This window comes from Balaenoptera ricei, chromosome 2 (assembly GCF_028023285.1).
Source record: "Balaenoptera ricei isolate mBalRic1 chromosome 2, mBalRic1.hap2, whole genome shotgun sequence".
NCBI classification, from domain to species: Eukaryota; Metazoa; Chordata; class Mammalia; order Artiodactyla; family Balaenopteridae; genus Balaenoptera; species Balaenoptera ricei.
Window position 1 is genome coordinate 152,116,647 of NC_082640.1, and position 23,303 is coordinate 152,139,949.

The following is a 23,303-nucleotide window of genomic DNA, read 5'->3' on the forward strand; positions in this document are numbered from 1 at the left end:
TGGATATGTTGATTATGGCCATGTTTAGTATTTTTGTTGTAAAGCAAAGGATTTACAGAGTTAGATTAAATGCATTATGGGTATGGCTGAGATCAAAATAACTTTATTTTCTTCAAGGATTTTTTTGTTTTTGTTTTTTGGGGTTTTTTTTGTGGGGGGTATTGTGTTTGTTTTTTAAAAAGCCAGATACTTCAGTATAAAACTGGGTAATAATTTAAACTACATTTTTCTTAATAATTTAGAACAATTAGAATTCTGTAATTGTACATTTACAAGGTATTATTTGGACAAGTCATTCATAAAGTAATATGATTTATATATTTTTCTCCTTTTTTATTATGGTAAAATATACATAACAAAATTTACCATTTAACCATTTAAAGTATATAATTCAGTAGTGTTAAGTACATTCACATTGTTGTGTAAACATCACCACTATCCATCTCTAGAACTTTTTCATCATTCTGAATAAAACTCTGTACCTATTAAATACTAACTTCCCATTCTTCCTGACCCCCAGCCCCTGTAACATGGGGTTGCTATCCAAAATATATAAATAGCTCATACAGCTCAACACCAAAAATACAAACAACCCAATAAAAAATGGGCAGATGATCTGAATAGATATTTTTCCAAAGAAGACATATGGATGGCTAACAGACACATGAAAAGATGCCCAACATTGTTAATTATCAGAGAAATGCAAATCAAAACTTCAATGAAATATCACCTCAAACCTGTCAGAATGGCTATCATCAAAAAGAATACAAATAAATATTGGTGAGGATGTGGAGAAAAGAGAACCCTCATACATTGTTGGTGGGAATAATAAATTGGTGCAGCCACTGTGAAAAAGAGTATGGAGGTTTCTCAAAAAACTAAAAATAGAACTACCATATGACCCAGCAATTCTACTCCTAGGTACATATCCAAAAAAAACGAAAACACTAATTTGAAAAGATACATGCACTGCAATGTTCATAGCAGCATAATTTACAATTGCTAAGATATGGAAGCAGCCTTAGTGTTCATCAACAGAAGAATGGATAAAGAAGATACAGTATGCGTGTGCGCGTGCACACAGACACACAGACACACACACAATGGAATGCTACTCAGCCATAAAAAAGAATGAAATTTTGTCATTTGCAACAACATGGATGGAGTTGGAGGATATTATGGTAAGTGAAATAAATCAGAGAAAGACAAATACTGAATGTTGTCACTTATATGTGGAATCTAAAAAATAAACGAGTGAATATAACAAAAAGAAACAGACTCCCAGATATAGAGAGCAAACTAGTGGTTACTAGTGGGAGAGGGACGGTGGAAGGGAGGGGCAATATAGGGTCTAGGGGATTAAGAGATACAAACTACTATGTATAAAATAAGCTATATGGATGTATTGAACAGCACAGGGAATATAGCTGATATTTTATAATAACTATAAATGGAGTATAATCTTTAAAAATTGTGAATCACTGTGTTATACACCTGAAACTTATATAGTATTGTACATCAACTAAACCTCAGTAAAAAAAAAATCAAAATAATGAAAAGAAAAAAAAAAAAAAAACTTCACATTCTCCCTGACCCTAGGCCCTTTAACCACTATTCTGTCTCTGAATTTGACTACTCTAGGTTCCTTATGTGAGTTGAATCATACAATATTTGTCCTTTTGTGATTGACTTCTTTCACTTAGCGTAGTGTCTTCAAGGTTCATCCATGTTGTACCATGTATCAGAATTTCATTCTTTTTAAGACTAATATTCTGTTTTATGCATGTACCACATTTTGTTTATCCATTTATCTGTCAATGGACATTTGGGTTGTTTCTACCTTTTGGCAGTTGTGAATAATGTTGCTATGAACATTGGTGTGCAAATGTCTGTTCAACTGTGGTCATGTATTTTTATATATATTTTAACATTTAAAGATATTTGAGGTAATGAAATTCTCTTTGAATGGACTACATGAATATCTGTATTTTCACTGATATCAGTGAATATTTATTGAATACTTGTGTATTCTAAGGGATATAAAGAGAGTATTTATTGAATACTTACTGTGTATTGGGGATATAAAGAGTAATAAAACCATGATACTATTTCTGAAGAACTTACAATCTGATGAGAATAATAGGGTGTGTTTATGAAAACACAACAACCTGGTAGCATATACTTTTTGAAGCTGAAGAGATGTTCACAATCTGATCCAAACCAGCATCCTCTCACACTAAGATTTTTGCATGTCATCCTAACCAGTTAAGAGGCAAAATACATGGCCATAATCGACAAGCATGTTCCATTCAAGCACGTGTATTTAATACATGAATTTAACATTCAAGCATAAATTTTGGAGTGATCATACTAAAATGGAAGTTGGATCATGACACTCTCCAAAACAGCCTTTTCCAATAACAACATCCTTCGAATGACTTATATCTTTTTGTCCAAACTCCTACCTTAACTCTGACTTAATCTCCTATCTCCACCTCTACCTTGAGTTGGATAAATTTTTGTTGTGGATATATTTCTTATGCATGTAAAAAGGCTTAAGTGTAAGTGAGTAAAATGCAGAAGGATGAACTCTATATGTGTCTCAAGGTTCTTTCGAGGCTTATGATTCTAATTTAATCCCTATAGTACCTGGATTTCCAGATGATAGAAAACAGAATTAGCATGTCTAGCGATTTCTCAACAGATCTATTTCATAATAATTTAAAAGACCAAAATCTGATTGGAATAAAAACATTTTGGTGTGTTTTGATGTTTCAGTGGTATTTTTCCCTCTCTCGGAGTATTTTTTCTGGAAAAGCAAAATTAATCTTTTGTGAATTCAGTCATAATTTTTCAGTTTAGTTGGATTTTTAAGGTTTTTCTGGGTGCACCAGCTGGACCTTTTGGATACTACTCTTTTTCCACTGAAATGTTAGAAAGACCAAAGGAAGACCTACAACCAGCTGTTAGATTCACGTTTCCTTTGGATGATGTTTTGAAGTTCAAAAAAGGAACTTTGAGAATTTTAAACACAGCTGAGCAGAGTTTCCAAGAGGTAACATTGTAACACTACTTTTTTTCCTCCATATTTATTTTCTTGACTCCCAGTAGAGATCCTGAATGCTGAGTGGTGAAGACGTTTATAGGCTCATTACTTTGTAGGGCAAAAAAAAATGAAAGAACTAATTTCAAAGTTAAAACTTAAAAAAAAGGAGATAATTGTAGAAGTGAGGAAGGATGAATGAACAAGGATGATCATCCATTCATTCAGCGCATATATGAAAGTCTACTATGTACCAGACACTCCACTAAACACTGGAAACAAAGCAATGAATAAAATAGGATCAGTACCTACACTCATGGAACTTAGATTGCCTGGAACAGTGAGTAGAACATAATAGGGTCTTAAAAATAATTTGAATAAATGAATTTCTGTATTGTGGAGAAGAATTTGGGGGTAAGGGGCATTTTAGTGAAGAAGTGTGGAGTGTCCTGTTCATTGTATTTGAGATATTTCATTTAAAAAATGGAAACAAGTAAAATATCTATTAATGGGAAAAATGATATAGTTATGGTAATACATAGAATGTAATACACTGGAGCCCTTAAAAATAATGACATATATAGATGTATGTTGGCTAACATAAAAGATATTATTTACCTGATGTCAAATTAAGCAAAGTAGGCTGTAGAATAGGATGTACGAACGATTCCTTTAATCTAAGATTATTTACATTTGTGTAAAATATCTTGAGAGATGGTGGAGAAATGGTAATAAGGAATTATTCTCTCTAGGAGGTAAGTTTCCTGTGATCTTCCCTTTATCTTTTATGTATTTCTGTCTTTTGTTTTGTAGTGACTATTTAAAAATAAGCTAATTTTAAATGTTTGGGATAAATTGATTTTTTTTTTAAATCAAGCTTTATTACTTATCTTTTGGCACTACAGTCAATAATTCACAGAATGCGTTGCTTCGAGCGACTCAAGATTACCAGGGAATCCTCCACAACAAACACAACCCCACATACAACATTTACTACAGAGGAATAGATCCAAGAGAATGAGTCTTTCCATAAAGCAAATCTCAACTCTTATCTGAACAGCCAGACTCTGTATTTTTGTAGTGGCTTTAGTCAGGCAAATCTATCATCATTCATTACTCAGAACATGTAAAAAAATTATAAGGCAGTTCTCAATTCTTCCCCAACATCGTTATTAAACCCCTGATTCATTGCTTATGGATGCTCAGCTCATGTACAGTGTTGCAAGCTCCATCTCAGCCCATCTTAATTCAAATTGAAAAACAAAGTTTGGTTCATGCATCCTGAGTCATCCAGGAACCTAATTCCAAAGTAAGAGGACAAACAGTGCTTCCTGGTTCAATATAACATGTGTTAACAGTCCTAATCCCAGACACTAAGCTACCTCCGATGCAATTTGGGACTGACTTAGCCCATGTCTACACCAGGCATTTCTTCTGAATTTATAATTACTTCACAAGCTGACTAAGGCAAAACAAACATAACCCAGTCCTGCATGTGAGGGTTTGGGCCTCATTTATTAACTGCTACTTTAAAGGTGACCTTGAGTCTTTGCTTCTCCTGGGAATTATTCTGAACGGGGGCAGCATGTGGGGAGGGGGATAAATTGATTTTTAAAAAAATTTTTTTAAACTTAATATCTGTATCAGTAAACATGTTACTGGTCGATGGTCCATTGTCCTGTAAATGTAAAAAATCTATCTAAGGAATTCTGCATTTTGTTTCTGGAAGAATATAATTAACCAGAAGGAAATGATTACATTTAACATTTACTGTTAACACTCAGAAGGTATAGTTTTAAAATGAACAATAATGTTTCTTTAATGTATGTAATGGTTGAAAAATATTTAGTAGTAATTTTAATTTTGTTTTGTAGATACTTTGAGGAATGTCTACATAATTAGATGGTGGAGAACTGAGAAAATTCTTAGGTTTTTTATGTATATGAAAACTTAGTCTGGATGTAGTTATTAATAGATATTATATTGAACTGCATTTTATATCTGACGATTTGTTTTTGCCCTCTCCTTTGCTTAGTATGACTTCTAAGTTTCTTAATTAGGGGAGAGAACATATGGATTTGGGGAGTCCTGATTACATCTGGTCAATATTCTTAGGTTTTCAAAGTATAATCGTGCAGATCATATTGTTACTTCATGACTGTTTTCTTAATTTCTTGCAATAACTTGTGTTTGTATCAGGAGAAATTAATGGACTCGTGAAAAATGTTCCATTCTACACATAGATTGTTTGTAACAAACTCATTTTATTAGAAATACTGTAGCAACTTTACTTTTTTTTAATCCTTTGGAGGATCATGTTGACTCTAGTTATTGGAGTTCCAAATGATATGTGATTGAATATGAAAACTTGTCTCAGGGTCTGTTTATCTTTTTTAAATGATATTGTTAAATAATTGTTTAAATGATCATGTTAACCTTTAAAGGTTAACATTTGGGTTAACATTATTTAGGTATAAATGAAAGTATTATTCCTTCAAAATAAAAGTTTTTGTCAGGCCACAAAGTCCCTTGGACTGTGATATGCTAAATTTGAAACAGTTTTTTTCCCTAGATATTTAGCTATGTGCCATAATTGTATAAAATCTTCACACACTGAGCATACAAAGCAAAGACATCAAACTATAAACTTTAGAAGGTGATTTTTTAGATCGTTTCTCTCTTTCTCTCTCTTTTTTTTTTTTTACTTTTTATTTCTGAAAAGTAAGATGCCTGTTCCAGTTTAGTGAATGTGGTAATATCAAATACAGGTAGAATGGTACATTTCATCTTGTCTTCATTTTGTAAGGTGAGCTAGTTTATAGAATGGAGAATAAATCATTTTGTTAGATGTTGACTCCCTTCTAGTATAAAAATATTAATCTTTTTAGCAGTAAGTCATTCTATTGTAAATACTTTAAAATGTTTAAAAGTAATTTATAAAAAAGGAATTATAGAAAAACTGAAACAATGCCTAAATTAATACCATATACATGAATGATAGATAGAATTTATAATTGGTATTTTGTTACAAAAGACATGTATTTGGATAAAAACATTGTGTACGTTAGTCTAAATGAAATGGATAGCTTCTCATAATACTTGTACTTTCCTTTATTGTACTCATTTATTTATTATTCAGCAATATTTATTAAGTGTCTGCTATATTATAGACACTGTTCTAGATTCTGAGTGATACCAGTCAACAAAATAGAAATTATTGATCTCATGGAGCTTATACACTTGTGGAGAGAAAGAAACTAAACAAATATGTATGTCAGATGGTGATAAATGTTCTAGAGAAAGGTTACTACATCAAGTAAGGTAATAGGGAATGTCAGAGTGGGGAGTGTACCATTTTTATATAGAATGGTCAGGGAAGGTTTCACTGAGAGGGTGACACTGAATTTGATGAGGGAAGAACTATGGTGGATATTTGGGCAAGTGTGTTTCAGACAACAAGTTCAAAAGCCCTGTGTTGAGTACAGGCTCAGCATATTTAGAAACCTAAGAAATTAATTGTAATTTTTTCTTTCCCAGTAGATTCTAAGGTCCACTAAAACAGTGGGGAAAGGCCGTCTCTGTCTTGCTCATCATTGTATCCTTGGTACTCAGTATAGTGCCAAACACATGGTAGGCAGTGGGCCAGTGAATGACTATGGTTGAATTCATGAATGATGAGGGGAAATTTTGGAGGAATCCTTATTTTTTTAAAATTAAGCTCATACTGCTAAGATACTTAGAGCTTCAAAGGTCTTCTTAGGTGGAAAACGAGAGCTCTTGAGGAAGAATGATTCTTCTAAAGGTCACTGTTCATTATGGTAGCATTCTTGTGATGGCAATGATTTTTCTCTCTTATTCTAGCTATTGATAGGGGATCCTTTGTTTAGATGAATGGTCTGGACATGGGAAGATACTTGCTGTGGAAGACCTCCTTGCAGTAGAATCTGGACTCAAATAACTGGGTTGAAATTCCTGTTTGACACTTGCTCGCTGTGTGACCCTCCCCCTTTATTTCCTTTTAATTGCCCTGGTTTTCTTATCTGTAAGACAGATGCTGTTATTTCAATTGCAGTATTCTCTTAAACATTTTCCCTTGCATATTGGGATTTTTCTCATTAATCTTCTAATATAACACTCATGTAGACTTTTTTTTTTTTTTTTTTTAAGGAAGTTACATTTAAGAAAATAGGACTTTGGAATCAGACATACTTGGGTTCTATAAAAGCTCACTTTTTAAAGTTATTTGTTAACATGTGTCAGAGTTTTATCTAACTAATGAGGGAACAATCAGGAAGACCAAAGAACTGCTACTAAGAGTATTTGAGCATCAGGAGTTCATGTATTCATTTAGGAAAGGGATGCCAAGATAAAATTGCAAAGCTACACAGAAGTCTCATTAACTTTCTGAAGGAAAAGGAAGCCATATCACCTTGGAAACTTGGAATGTGAAACAGTGAGTTCAATTTATATATCATCATGATCTTTATCATCATCTCCAGTATCAGCAAACTGGATTGTGTCATCATCTCCAGCACCAAATATATCTTTTTCATTGATTTTAGCATGTTTTGGAAGCTTGCCATATGCCTTCAGACTTATAGCTTTATCTGCATTGTATTTTGAAATTACATCAGCTTTGTTATCCTGATAGTCAGGCAGACCAACCAATAAAATATCTGAGGTATTTATTTAAACCATTTTCCTCATTTTTCCTTTGATTTGGCATAGCCTCTTTACACATCAAAGCACATTGCTTCTACACATTCATTTCCCAACATTCTGATTACCTGAGCATACTCTTATTCATATGCTTTACACACCAACCTTTTTTGGATTCATTTTCTTTCTTACCCTTGCACCTGTTTTTACCTTCTTTACCTTTATTCTTGGGCATGGCAATGCTTCCCAGCATCCCAAATTCCTTTCCTGTGGTGGCAGTGGCGGCTGCTCCTTTGAGTGGCACACGGAACAAAGTAGCATGTGGTAATATGGAACCACGTGTGTGGGACAGTTTTGAGACTGAGCTTTTCTAAGACATACTTAGCAGCATCAAAATTCTTTTCTTGCCTCTTCCCTTTCTGTATATGTTAATATTCTTAAGGTTTTCTGGGGCAGGTATAAGTAATCTTCACTCTTATGCTTTCTTAGCCTTATTACTAAGGTGGACCTCTGTGCTTTTGTCTTTACTGAATGTCTCAAGTATTCAATGAGGACTTTTTATCTTGTTTGTGAGAACTTGGATGATTCCTGGCCCTGTGTAAGCTGGGAATTATTCACCTTTTATTACCTGGCAATTATTCTTTCCCAGAAGTTGTTTTTGCTCAACCTTAACTTGCATATGCAAATTGGTATTCAGGTAAAATTTAAGTGGAAATTACCCCCCGCCCCCCTTAAAAAAATTGGTCTTTGCATTGCTCTCTGACTTCAGGATTTCCCTCCCCCCGCCCCGCCCCCCGCCAAATAATTGCTACTTTGGCCTTTCTGTGCTCTGACCTCACCTGTCTTTTCTTTTTTTTCTTTTTATTTGGAATTTATGGCTGAGACTGGCATCATAAATATATGATGCATCAGTATATGATGGTATTGAAAGCTGTGAGAGTGAATTCAACTTAGAGATGAGTCTACGTAGAACACACTCCAGAGTTCAGAGATCAGAGAGTTGAGGGGAGATAAGCAAAGGTGGGGAATCAGGTGGAGGAACACTGGGAGAGAGTGGGCCATAGATGCCAATTAAAAGAAAAGAGGGGAGATATGAAGGAGGAAGATATAAATCAGTTCAAATATTTCAGGTAATTAAGATGAGGACTGCAAATTTTTTTTTTTTGAATTTTATTTTTTATACAGCAGGTTCTTATTAGTTATTTATTTTATACATATTAGTGTCTATATGTCAGTCCCAATCTCCCAATTCATCTCACAACCACCACCACCAACCCCTCCTGCTTTCCCCCATTGGGGTCCATATGTTTGTTCTCTACATCTGTGTCTCTATTTCTGCCTTGCAGACCGGTTTGTCTGTACCATTTTTCTAGATTCCACATATATGCGTTAATATACGATATTTGTTTTTCTCTTTCTGACTTACCTCACTCTGTATGACAGTCTCTAGATCCGTCCACGTCTCTACAAATGACCGAAATTCGTTCCTTTTTATGGCTGAGTAATATTCCATTGTATGTATGTACCACATCTTCTTCATCCATTCGTCTGTCGGTAGGCATTTAGGTTGATTCCACGACCTGGCTATAGTAAATAGTGCTGCAGTGAATATTGGGGTGTATGTGTCTTTTTGAATTACGGTTTTCTCAGGGTATATGCCCAGTAGTGGGATTGTGGGGTCATATGGTAATTCTATTTTTAGTTTTTTAAGGAACGTCTGTACTGTTCTTCATAGTGGCTGCATCAATTTACATTCCCACCAACAGTGCAAGAGGGTTCCCTTTTCTCCACACCCTTTCCAGCATTTATTGTTTGTAGATTTTCTGATGATGCCCATTCTAACTGGTGTGAGGTGATACCTCATTGTAGTTTTGGTTTGCATTTCTCTAATAATTAGTGATGTTGAGCAGTTTTTCATATGTCTCTTGGCCATCTGTATGTCTTATCTGGAGAAATGTCTATTTAGGTCTTCTGCCCATTTTTTGATTGGGTTGTTTGTCTTTTTAATATTGAGCTTTATAAGCTGTTTGTATATTTTGGAGAGTAGTCCTTAGTCCGTTGATTCGTTTGCAAATATTTTCTCCCATTCTGAGGGTTGTCTTTTCATCTTGTTTATAGTTTCCTTTGCTTTGCAAAAGCTTTGATGTTTCATTGGGTCCCATTTGTTTATTTTTGTTTTTATTTCCATTACTCTAGGAAGTGGGTCAAAAAGGATCTTGTTGTGATTTATGTCAAAGAGTGTTCTTCCTATGTTTTCCTCTAAGAGTTTTGTAGTGTCTGGCCTTACATTTAGGTGTTTAATCCATTTTGATTTACTTTTGTGTATGGTGTTAGGAAGTGTTCTAATTTCATTCCTTTACATGTAGCTGTCCAGTTTCCCCAGGACCACTTATTGAAGAGACTGTCTTTTCTCCATTGTATATCCTTGCCTCCTTTGTCATAGATTAGTTGACCATATGTGCGTGGGTTTATCGCTGGGCTTTCTATTCTGTCCATTGATCTATATTTCTGTTTTTGTGCCAGTACCATATTGTCTTGATTACTGTAGCTTTGTAAGATAGTCTGAAGTCAGGGAGTCTGATTCCTCTAGCTCTGTTTTTTTTTTTTCCTCAAGATTGCTTTGGCTATTTGGGGTCATTTGTGTCTCCATACAAATTTTAAGATTTTTTTGTTCTCATTCTGTAAAAAATGCCACTGGTAATCTGATAGGGATTGCACTGAATCTGTAGATTGCTTTGGGTAGTATAGTCATTTTCACAATATTGATTCTTCCAATCCAAGAACATGGTATATCTCTCCATCTGTTTGTGTCATCTTTGATTTCTTTCGTCAGTGTCTTATAGTTTTCTGAGTACAGGTCTTTTGTCTCCCTAGGTAGGTTTATTCCTAGGTATTTTATTGTTTTTGTTGCAGTGGTGAATGGGATTGTTTCCTTAATTTCTCTTTCTGATCTTTTGTTCTTAGTGTATAGGAATGCAAGAGATTTCTGTGCATTAATTTTGTATCCTGTAACTTTACCAAATTCATTGATGAGCTCTAGTTGTTTTCTGGTGGCATCTTTAGGATTATCTATGTATAGTATCATGTCATCTGCAAACAGTGATAGTTTTCTCCTTCTTTTCCAATTTGTATTCCTTTTATTTCTTTTTCTTCTCTGATTGCTGTGGTTAGGACTTCCAAAACTATGTTAAATAATAGTGGTGAGAGTGGACATCCTTGTCTTGTTCCTGATCTTAGAGGAAATGCTTTCAGTGTTTCACCATTGAGAATGGTGTTTGCTGTGGGTTTGTCGTATATGGCCTTTATGAGGTTGAGGTAGGTTCCCTCTATGCCCGCTTTCTGGAGATTTTTATCATAAACGGGTGTTGATTTTGTGAAAAGCTTTTTCTGCATCTATTGAGATGATCATATGGTTTTTATTCTTCATTTTGTTAATATGGTGTATCACATTGATTGTTTTGTGTAGATTGGGGAATCCTTTCATCCCTGGGATAAATCCCATTTGATCATGGTGTATGATCCTTTTAAAGTGTTATTGGATTGTATTTGCTAGTATTTTGTTGAGGCTTTTTGCATCTATATTCATCAGTGATATTAGTCTATAATTTTCTTTTTTGTAGTATCTTTGTCTGGTTTTGGTATCAGGGTGATGGTGGCCTCATAGAATGAGTTTGGGAGTGTTCCTTCCCTGCAATTTTTGGAAGAGTTTGAGAAGGATGGGTGTTAGCTCTTCTCTAAATGTTAGATAGAATTCACTTCTGAAGCCATCTGGTTCTGGACTTTTGTTTGTTGGAAGATTTTTAATCACAGTTTCAATTTCGTTACTTGTGATTGATCTGTTCATGTTTTCTATTTCTTCCTGGTTCAGTCTTAGAAGGTTATACCTCTAAGAATTTGTCCATTTCTTCCAGGTTGTCCATTTTATTGGCATAGATTTGTTTGTAGTAGTCTCTTAGGATGCTTTGTATTTCTGTGGTGTCCATTGTAACTTCTCCTTTTTCATTTCTAATTTTATTGATTTGAGTCCTGTCCCTCTTTTTCCTGATGAGTCTGGCTAAAGGTTTATCAATTTTATTTATCTTCTTAAAGAACCAGCTTTTAGTTTTATTGATATTTGCTATTGTTTTCTTTCTTTCTGTTTCATTTATTTCTGCTCTGATCTTTATGATTTCTTTGCTTCTACTAACTTTGGGTTTTCTTTGTTCTTCTTTCTGTAGTTCCTTTAGGTGTAAGGTTAGATTTTTTTTTGAGATTTTTCTTATTTCTTGAGGTAGGCTTGTATTGCTATAAACTTCCCTCTTAGAACTGCTTTTGCTGCATTGCATAGGTTTTGGATCGTCATGTTTTCGTTGTCATTTGTCTCTACGTATTTTTTGATTTCCTCTTTGATTTCTTGGTTATTTAATAGCGCACTGTTTGGCCTCCATGTGTTTGTGTTTTTTACGGTTTTTTCCCTGTAATTTATTCCTATTCTCATAGTTTTGTGGTTGGAAAAGATGCTTGATATGATTTCAATTTTCTTAAATTTACCGAGGCTTGATTTGTGACCCAAGATGTGATCTGTCCTGGAGAATGTTCCATGAGCACTTGAGAAGAAAGTGCAATCTGCTGTTTTTGGATGGAATGTCCTGTAAATATCAATGAAATATATCTGGTCTATTGTGTCATTTAAAGCTTGTGTTTCCTTATTAATTTTCTGTCTGGATGATCTGTTCATTGGTGTAAGGTGTTAAAGTCCCTCACTATTATTGTGTTACTGTCGATTTCCTTTTTTACGGCTGTTACCATTTGCCTTATGTATTGAGGTGCTCCTGTGTTGGGTGCATATATATTTATAATTGTTATATATTCCTCTTGGATTGATCCCTTGATCATTAGGTAGTGTGCTTCCTTGTCTCTTGTAACATTATTTTAAAGTCTATTTTATCTGATACGAGTTTTGCTACTCCAGCTTTGTTTTGATTTCCATTTGCATGGAATATCTTTTTCCATCCCCTCACTTTCAGTCTGTACATGTCCCTACGTCTGAAGTGGGTCTCTTGTAGCCAGCATATATATGAGTCTTGTTTTTGTATCCATTCAGCAAGCCTCTGTCTTTTGATTGGAGTGTTTAATCCATTCACGTTGAAGGTAATTATCGATATGTATGTTCCTATGACCATTTTCTTAATTGTTTTGGGTTTGTTTTTGTAGGTCCTTTCCTTCTCTTGTGTTTCCTGTTTAGAGAATTTCCTTTAGCATTTGTTGTAGAGCTGGTTTGGTGGTGCTGAATTCTCTTAGCTTTTTCTTGTCTGTAAAGCTTTTGATTTCTCCATTGAATCTGAATGAGATCCTTGCTGGGTAGAGTAATCTTGGTTGTAGGTTCTTCCCTTTCATCAATTTAAATATATTGAGCTACTCCCTTCTGGCTTGTAGCATTTCTGCTGAGAAATCAGCTGTTAACCTTATGGGAGTTCCCTTATATGTTATTTGTCGTGTTTCCCTTGTTGCTTTTAATAATTTTTCTTTGTTTTTAATTTTTGTCCATTTGATTACTATGTGTCTCGGCATGTTTTTCCTTGGGGTTATCCTGCCTGGGACTCTCTGCGCTTCCTGGACTTGGGTGGCTATTTCCTTTCCATGTTAGGGAAGTTTTCAACCATAATCTCTTCAAATATTTTCTTGGGTCCTTACCCTCTCTCTTTTCGTTTTGGGACCCCTATAATGCAAATTTTGGTGTATTTAACGTTGTCCCAGAGGTCTCTCAGGCTGTCTTCATTTCATTCTTTTTTCTTTATTCTGTTCTGCAGCAGTGAATTCCACCATTCTGTCTTCCAGGTCACTCATCTGTTCTTCTGCCTCAGTTATTCTGCTATTGATTCATTCTAGTGTAGTTTTCATTTCAGTTGTTGTATTGTTCATCTGTTTGTTTGTTCTTTAATTCTTCTAGGTCTTTGTTAAACATTTCTTGCATCCTCTCGATCTTTGCCTCCATTCTTTTTCTGAGGTCCTGGATCATCTTCACTATCATTATTCTGAATTCTTTTTCTGGAAGTTGCCTATCTCCACTTCATTTAGTTGTTTTTCTGGGGTCTTATCTCGTTCGTTCATAGTCCTCTGCCTTTTCATTTTGTCTGTCTTCCTGTGAATGTGGTTTATGTTCCGCAGGCTGCAGGATTGTAGTTCTTCTTGCTTCTGCTGTCTGTCTTCTGGTGGATGAGTCTATCTAAGAGGCTTAGCCTCACCTGTCTTTTCAACTCAGCAATGTACTGACTTCTGTTTGGGTTTCTGCTCCAGCATCCTGCAGTCCCAAAAGTGCTTTCAGAAAGACATGCTAGGTAATTATAGGGCTCACCTTTTTTGTTTCCCTTTTTTTTGGAATCACTTTTGAGCTACCTGTTGTCCAATGTCATATATGTAGTTTGTCCAGTTTTCTAGTTGCTTGCATATTGAAATTAATTCTGGATTATATTACTCCCTGATGGGTGAAAGTAGAGATCTCTTAACACTTTTAAATTGAAGAATGATATTCTTAGCAAGTGATATATCCTGCCCATCCTGTAAATAAAACCTGCTTTGGCTGCTTTTCATCTAATACTAGTTACTAGTTAACTGATGCATTAAATTAAAGTTGGTGTAACCTTAATGATTTATAATAAACTGATTCTCTTGGGTACTTTTATGCCTCACTGAAGAGCACTGGTTGTTTTATGGTACTTTTTTTCTGTTAAACATGATTCAATAAAGCTAAAAAAACAGAAACGTTAACATAACTCTTACTTAGTATAGAAACTTTTTACTAATAAAAAAAATCTGTTTTATATTCCATCTATTGATATACAGTGAAATAGTATAAATTTAGTACTGCTCATTATTTCGTTCAAATTCTTCCAATTAGTTTAAAAGCATTGGTAATTGGAAGTAGAATGTAGACATAAACTGGTGTGAAGTTGAGAATGTCTCATTAAGTTTGGAATTAAAAAAAAGGATTTATTTGGTGAAGAACAATACAGTGAGCCTAAAGTGTTTTTGTTTTTGTTTTTTTTGAAGGATCTGAGGTGCTCATGAAAGAGTTAAAGACTCTCATGCTTATGGTTGATTCGGTTTGCAACATGAGGTTCATTCTTCATCATTAGTGTTTCAGTTACTATACTAGGTACAAGGTGCCCTATCTGGTAGTCATTTTTTTCCTATGCTGTTCTTAGTCGAGAGACTTGAAATTCTTAGGGGAATGTTTGAAAATGAGTCAGTAGTAGCATTGTGATTTGAATGTTGTGTGCTCAGGCTTAAAGAAGGCATTTTTGTCTCTAGCATCAGAATTGCATATAAGTAAATCTTAAGAAAAAATTCTGAAGGAATTTATAGCCATGATTTACATATCTCTCAAGGGATAAGGGTCAGGGTTATAATTATAGATGAGAGAACTATAAATGCACTAACTCTAACAGATGGCACCAAAATGTCTGAATTTTTGTTACTTTTATTATTTCTTAAAAACTGTTTAATGATACCTGTAAAAATTACTGCTTCTAGATACAGCTATTAGGTTTGGTATAGCAAAAGATTGTTTACTCTTTAATTTTTTTGATAGCAGATACAAAATGCAGATACCTAATTTTTCAAAATCTTTTAGATACTAATGACTATTCACTTGTGAGAAAATTTAAACTGATAGATGACAGTCACTAGATCCATTTGCCAAACCTGCTTTTTGTTTTGGTCTGTTATTGCTGAAAGAGATGGGTCTACCCATAGTGTTACCTAGGTGACATGGATGCACTGCATTTCATCCTTCTAAATTGTTTACCATTGAAATTCATGGGTTAGGTTTGTTATTTTGGTTGCGTGTTCCCTTGTTACTTTGCTACTAAAGAGTAATAATCCCTCAATAATAATGGTTTTGGTCAGCCAAGCCATATTGCTTTGATTCATTTGAAGTTGAGAACAGGACTCCATAATGAAATAGATCTGGCTATGAATCTTGGCTCCTTCTGGCTTTGTGACCTTAGGTGAATTACTTAAGCTCTGCTGGTATATTTGATATTAGTATAGTTTACTAATTAAATGAGTGAACACTGGAGCCAGTTTGTGAGGATTTGAATCCTGGTTGTGCTAGTTATAAGCTGTGTGACTTTGGGCAGGTTACTAACTTTTCTGCTTCCTCTTTCTCATCTGCAAATTAGAGATAATTATAGTACCTATCTATAAAACACTTGGGAATGTTTTATACCTACCTGGCATGTAGTGAGCACTCATACATGTTTGCTAGTATTATCTTCTATAAAACGAGGACAGAAATAACATAAGAAAGATGTTATGAGGCCTGAATGAATAAATAAATAAAACACTTTGCACAGAGACTTAATAAATGTTCAGTAAATGATGGTCCTATAAGGGGATTAATATTATGATGATGCAGCAGATGTGCCTGTGAAGTAAGCGTAGATCCAGGATTTGTAACTGAAGAGACCATACTGGAGCTCCGTTGCTAATTGGTCAGGACAACACAGTGTGTTCCAGCATTCTGTTAGTTCACTTATACAGAACAAATCAACTTTTCTATCCTAGCTGGTGCACAAGATGTGGTAGATGAAAAATTCTATCCAATAAGATTTCAGAATTGCAATCTTGGTTTACCTATTGTAATACAGTTTGGGATTGGCCACACTCCACAGCTGGCCAAGGAAGTAAAAGCATTTATTGGGAAAATCTTTTACATCAGCCGTATTAAAGATACGATATAAAACTTTTCTCAATATGAAGGGTTATTTAGAAGTTTTGAAAAATGGATAGCGAGTCATGATGCAGGCTCCTATGATTCTACCCAACTCTAAAATCTGCTTTCCCATTCTGTAGTAATAGAACCCTGATATTTTTTTAGCTTAGGCACATTGATGCCTGGAAGAAAAGACTATATTTCCCAGCTATGTGACTAAGTTCTGGCAAAAGAAATAAAAGTAGAAGCATTACGTGTGTGCTTGCACTGATTCAGCTGTAAGAGACCCCATTTTGCTGTTCAGTTTCTCTTCTTCTTTTTGACCTGTATTGAAGACATGGTAACTGGAACTTCGGCGAACATTTTGGGCCATGAGGTGATCTTGATGATGGAAGCCAGGTACCTAGAACGGTGGAAAAGTTAGAAGCTTTGGTCCCTGAGGATACTTGCAACCACCGTCTCCTACATCACCTATCTCTAGACAACTTTTACAAAAGGAAAAAATAAACCTCAATCTTGTTTAAGCCAAGTTACTGCTGTGTTTGGGTATTCTGTAATGTGTAGAATATATTCCTGAGGGGAAGGAGTATAAATAATAAAGCACCACTGAGATTTAATGGCTGGTGTACAGAGTGGGGTGTGGGGGGGAACTTAAGATAAATGAGAATTGAAGGGGAGTAGCATAAATGACTCAGGGATTGAGAAGATTGTGGATCTACTTTGATTATACTGGTGAAATTTCATTAAATTAATGGGAAATATGAAACTATTTTATGGGAAAAATATTTAATACAGTAACGTTTGTACAATTAGTTATTAAATTACATTTTGTTGGATATTGGGGGTGGTTAGAGGAGCTGGCAAAATTGATGGTGGAGCATAAATCATTTTTGTCATTAGAATATTAACAATTTTTCATAGATTGCTATTGTTAGGTTGTTATGCCATTGTTAAATGAAGTACTCATAACTTTGTAGTTTTTTTCTGGTAAATATATTCTTATTAATGATACTTCAGGTGTCTCCTCTAAAAATTTTGGATTGGCAAATATGGAAAAGAATTTAGAAAACATTGGATTAGCTATTTTCTGTAGAAGAGGTTGAGAAAAGATTATTTTGAAGCCTATACAGCAAATGGTTGAGATTATTTCACTCTTTTACATAAAGCTTATTCTAAAAAATTGATTATGTATTGATACCTGGGCCCTCACTTTTAAATGGTTTGTGTGACACCAGAATAATTGACTTGACATATTTAATTCAGTAGCTTTGGATAGACAAAGGTTTAGATGCCTGAGCTGAGAATGTTACAGTCTCTTTAATCATGTTGCCTAATTTATGATTTGGTTTTATTTGGGTAGTGTGGAATTATAGGCCTAGAAAGACTTCAGGAGGTCATATATTTCATTGTAGTTTATCAAATGTGGTTCCTATATAGTTTTTATCTTTGTTTTTCCTTGTGGATCTATTCATTCCTTTCCATATATCTCTTATTTAAATTTTGTTTATTTAAAGGCTAGTAACAACTAAGTACTGTACATACTTTACTCATCATTTTTTATCACCTTATTTCCTTTTCTTCTTTATTTTATAGATTTTCCTGGACAGTACATATAACTTGAGTGGTGTGGAAATACCGCATACTCTTAAATCTCTAGCTATCCATTCTATGTGATAGAATATCTTCTTCAAGAATAAATTCCTTTTGGTGATGGCAGTATAATATTCCATTATAATATTATTCATTTTTCAGTCTTTAATATAAATCTTTGCTAATTTGGTGTATCTAATGTGTCTAATTTGATGTGTTTTAATGTATCTTTACTTAGTAATGAACTTGAACATCCATCTGTTTATCTATATTTTAATCATTTGTATCAACCGCATAATAAAGTCTTAGGCAGGAGGGCTTAACTTACTTGGTTTTGAATCCTGTGTCTTCTAGTTACTAATTATGTGACCTTGAATATGTTTTTGTGATTGATTGGCAGCATAGTGTCATGAAAGGGCATTTCATTTATAGACAAAAGACCTCTACTCTGACCTTAGCTTATACTAGCTTTGTAAATGCTTTGAGCAAATTACTTAATTAGTGTGAGCTACAGTTCCTCATCTGTAAAGGGGTGGCAAATCATAATTATAGTTTTTTTGAGGAATAAATTGAAATCATAAATTATATGGCACTACCCAGATATAAAATAATAGAATACTTTGTCTTCACTTTTTTAAAAATACAGGAATATTTTATTGTTATGAGATTTTTTTTTTCCCTTGGACTTTTTATCTCATAACTGGAAGTTTGTATTTTTAACCACTTTCACTCAGTTTACTTATCTCCCACACTCCCAGCCTGTAGCAACCACTAATCTGTTCTCTGTATCTATGAGTTTGGGTTTTTTTTAGATTCCACATATAAGTGAGATAATACAGTATTTGTCTTTTTCTTTCTGTTTTATTTTACTCACCATAATGCTGTCAACGTTCATCCATATTGTTGCAAGTGGAAGGATTTTCTTCTTTTTTTATGTTGCATACTATTCCATTATATATATTATATCCCATTTTCTTTATCCATTCTCCCTTGATAGACACTTAAATTGTTTCCATATCTTGGCTGTTGTTCTAGTGAACAATATAATGTTCTAGTGAACATGGAGCTGCAGATATCTTTTTGAAATACTGATTTTGTTCCTTTGGATAAATACTCAGAAGTGGCATTGCTGATCATATGGTAGTTCTGTTTTTAATTTTTTGAGGAACTTCCATACTATTTTCCATAGTGGCTGCACCAATTTGCACTCCTGCTAACAATACACAAGGGTTACCTTTTCTCCACATCCTCACGAGCACTTGTTATTTCTTGTCTTTTTGATCAAAATATGTGTGAGGTGATATCTCATTGTGGTTTTGATTTGCATTTTGCTGATGATTTGTGGTGTTGAGCACCTCTTCATGTACCTGTTGGCCATTTGTATGTTGTCTTTGGAGAGATGTCTATTTAGATCCTCTGTCCATTTTTAAAATGGATTGTTTATTTTTTCTGTTGAGTTGTATGAGTTCTCAATATATTTTGGATACTAATCCCTTATCAGATATATGCCTTCCAAATATTTTATAGGTTGCCTTTTCATTTTGTTGATGGTTTCCTTTTCTATGCAGAAGCTTTTTAGTTTGATGTAGTCCCACTTGTTTATTTTTGCTTCTGTTGCCTTTTTTGCTTTTGATGTCAAATTAAAAAAATCACTGCCAAGACTGATGTCAAGGAGGCGTTATAATTTTATGGTACAAAGTCAATGGAATTAAGGAAAGGCTAACCATAACTCCTTTATTTACTGATAATTAATCATAGCTTTTATTTATCAAGCCCATACTACATGCTAGTCACCATGACTAGCACTTTCCATATATATCTCAGTTCAAGACTACTTTAAATATTCATTTAAACTAGCAGACGTAAATAAATTAAAGAGACAGAGTTAATAGCCTAACTCAACCAAAATATAATAATAATAGCTATAATAATTGTAGTTATTGTGTTTTAACTCTAATTGGTCCATAATGAATGTTATTACCTAATTTACAGAGAGGTTAAATAATTTGGCCACAGTCACACAGCTAGAAAGTGGAGGAAATGGGCAAACACTGTTCTAGTTGACTCTAAAACTCACTCTCTATTAAGCCTCCAATGATTACATTGCTAAATGTTATTGAGTGTATCTCTGTGTAGATGTTTTACTAGTTTCTTTAAGTATTGCATTAAAAATACATAACTTGTTACAATCTACTGGTGTATTGATGTTTTACCAATTTGAGTGAAGTGTAGAAAGTTTACCTCTAAAGTTCCATTACCCTCTGTCACTTATATAATGGTCTTAAATATTTCCTCCACATATATTTAGAACTACAACAGTGGTATACTTTTTGCTTCACCTGTCAAACATAATGTAGAAAACTCAAGAACAGAAGGTTAACTATATTATATTTACCCATGTTTTTGCTATTTCTTATTCTCTTTCTTCCTTCTTGGATTTATGAAGCAAAAAGAAAACTCAGAGAACTTACTGCCGTGTTGTTGTTCCATTAGTCCCTAGATCCCTAGCAGGTCTGCCTTTGCTTTCCACCTTACACAGTCATCTTGTTTCACCTCTCTGTTTACTTCATTGTTCAGTGGCCGACTCTTAAGGAGAAATATCCCAAATCTGTCTACCTCAGGCGAATTGTTTGACGAATGACAACTTACTTCTTTAGAATTTTGCAGTCAACAATATTTACTATAAATGGGGAACAAAAAACTACATGTTTATTGTAAAAGCTTTTGAGAATACTGAGAATTATTGGTGGTCAAGAGTAAAGAAATGTGTAAGTAACCCAGTGAGGAAACAGGTTGCTTTTATAAAACAAACATTAATAAACCATTAAGTGTTAAAAAAAAAAAAGTGGCCAGGGTTTTTTAGCTGTTCATAGTGGGAGGGATGGGGAGAAGTACATCTTTTCCATCTTGGTCTGGAACTGAAAGTTGCTTCACTATACTTTAAATGTAAAAAAAATTAGGTCAGCTGGAGTTGTTTTATCTAGTTTTCCTAATAGTGTGCTATTTGGGAGGAAAAGCTTGAGGCCCTTAAATCTCTGGATTGAGTTAGACTCGACATATCCTAGTGATATAGTTGCTTATCCTTGGGTTAAAAAGTACGTGTGAAGGAGATTTTCTAGCTTCCCTTGCAATTCTTGAAGTGAGCAGGTTCTTAATAACAATAATAAAAAAAATAGGTATCATTGATTTTGGTTCTGCCACTTACTGACTTTATGACTTTATTTAATCTCAATGTGCCTTAATTTCCTCCACTGTAAAATGGGGCTAATAGTACTTATAAGATTGTTGAGAAGATTAAATAGTATTATAATTGTGAAGTAAAGAGAAAAGTACCTTGCATTCAGGAAGCACTATATAAATGTAGCTGTTATCATCATTATACTTAGAATGATAGGCCCATATGATAGGAATTATTACAGTCATTTCAAGGATAGAAAATTCAGGCTCAGAGAAAGTAAGATGCCTTGCCGATTCTTTTCTGGCCCAATTCTATTTAGGTATTATTAGGATATACACCCAGAGCTGTCTGACCTTACAGCACATACTTTTCCAAGGTATGATGCTGTGCATCAACATCATCAAATCCCTCTGCATCCTGCATTTTCACCTAACATTATATTGTGTGTATTTGTCTTCATACTTTACATTTTAAACCGAGCTATAACATCTCACCAATGATTGCACTATAATTTATCTAAACTTCTCTTATTTTAGGATATATAAATTGTCTCTATGCCGCCCATCTGGTTCATGTATTAATGAATCGAATGCTAGCCAATAATATCAGTATATTATTCTTTATACATGCAGTAGTAAAGATTACCCTTTAAAGGGCATCATGCCTCTTATATGAGGATTGAAATGTGTTTTTAAAAAATGTATATCCCACTAAAATTTTCAGTAGCATAATATTTTTATTACACTTTTGAATCTCTGTTGTTCTGTAGAAACTCTTTTAAATCTCTTTGAATCTGAATTTTTAAATCTCTGTTGTTATTTAGAAAGAGTTCTCTAGAAAGATTGTGCCTCTTTATTCATTATTTGTTGTATGAGACTTGGAATTTTTGCTATACATCTGTCGGCCCTTATTAACTGTTAAATGTAGTATTGGAGGACTCTGCAGGTTATCAAGAGTTGGCTTGAATGTCTTTGATTTGAAATTATATTTGGATATATTTCTTTCTGAGCATCTACTTTTGACATTTTCTGCATGTAAATATAAATGAATAAACATGAAAATGACTTTGAATCTTAGTTCTAATTCTTCAAAAACTTTATTTTTATTTTGCCTAGGATTTTGACTATAGATATTAAATAAATATATGCACATTGTGTAATATTCATGCATTCACTTTTTTGTTCTACAAATATTAATACAAGGCTTGTTCTGTTTTAGGCACTGTGCTCTAAATCCCTGCTCTGTTGGTACATATCTTTTATTATAGGAAATAAATAAACCAATAAGTATTGTGATAGAGAATAATGGGGAGTGGTGAGTGCTTTTTTTTTTTTTAAAGACAAGATATTGTAGCATTCTTGTAGGGTTTTATAGTCATTCATTCTTGCTTTCAGGGTACCGATTTTGTTTTGGCGCCTACCCTTAGGGATAAATCCTGATTAGTCTAAGCCATAATGGTAATCCCATTTCACTTACCAGTGATTGATTTTGCAAAGGATGAGGTGACTCACTCTTGTTAATAGGATATGCAAATTTGAGGGAGACTTCTTTCAGTAGTTTCCTTTAAAATGAGACTGACTAGAAGAGATTACCAATTGTTCTTTTACACATAATTACTTGTGGCTGGAATTGAGGCAGCTAACTTGTTACCATGAAGAGAGCTAGGACGAGGACAGAGGCTGTCATGCCAAGCAGGTAGAATAGAAAGATGAAAAGAGTTTTTTGACTATTTCATGGAGCAATTGAATTAACTAACTTTTTGTCAATTGAGAAATCGATTTCCTTATTTTTAAAGCCATTTTGAGTTGGATTTTCTCTTATGTGTGTCCTAGCGTGTCATAATTGATACATGTTGTCATGGACTGTCCCTGAAAAGAGGTGACATTTAAGTAGAGGTTTGAATTATAAGAATAAGCCAAAGGGATTTCAGCTCAGGTAGAAGGAACAGCAAGAATGAAGGCCCCATGATAGGTTAAGAACTTGACGTATTCTAAAAACTGGCAGAAGGCTGGTATACCTAGTTTCTGATGGCAAGGGAAAGATAATAGTAACAATGTTTATAAATTGTGTTACAGTTTCTAAACCGCTTTTACTTATATTATTTAATGTGATCTTCACAATTAAGTGAAGTGACCATT

The 23,303-nt window shown here is 34.1% G+C and overlaps 1 protein-coding gene and 1 pseudogene across 3 annotated transcripts in view; one reads left to right on the plus strand and one right to left on the minus strand.

Annotated features, from left to right (window-relative positions):
• FUT8 (fucosyltransferase 8) overlaps nt 1-23,303 on the plus strand; it is a 321,610-nt gene that overhangs the window by 125,622 nt on the left and 172,685 nt on the right. The window lies entirely within an intron of this gene.
• On the minus strand, nt 7,508-7,937 carry LOC132360669 (eukaryotic translation initiation factor 1A, X-chromosomal-like; annotated as a pseudogene).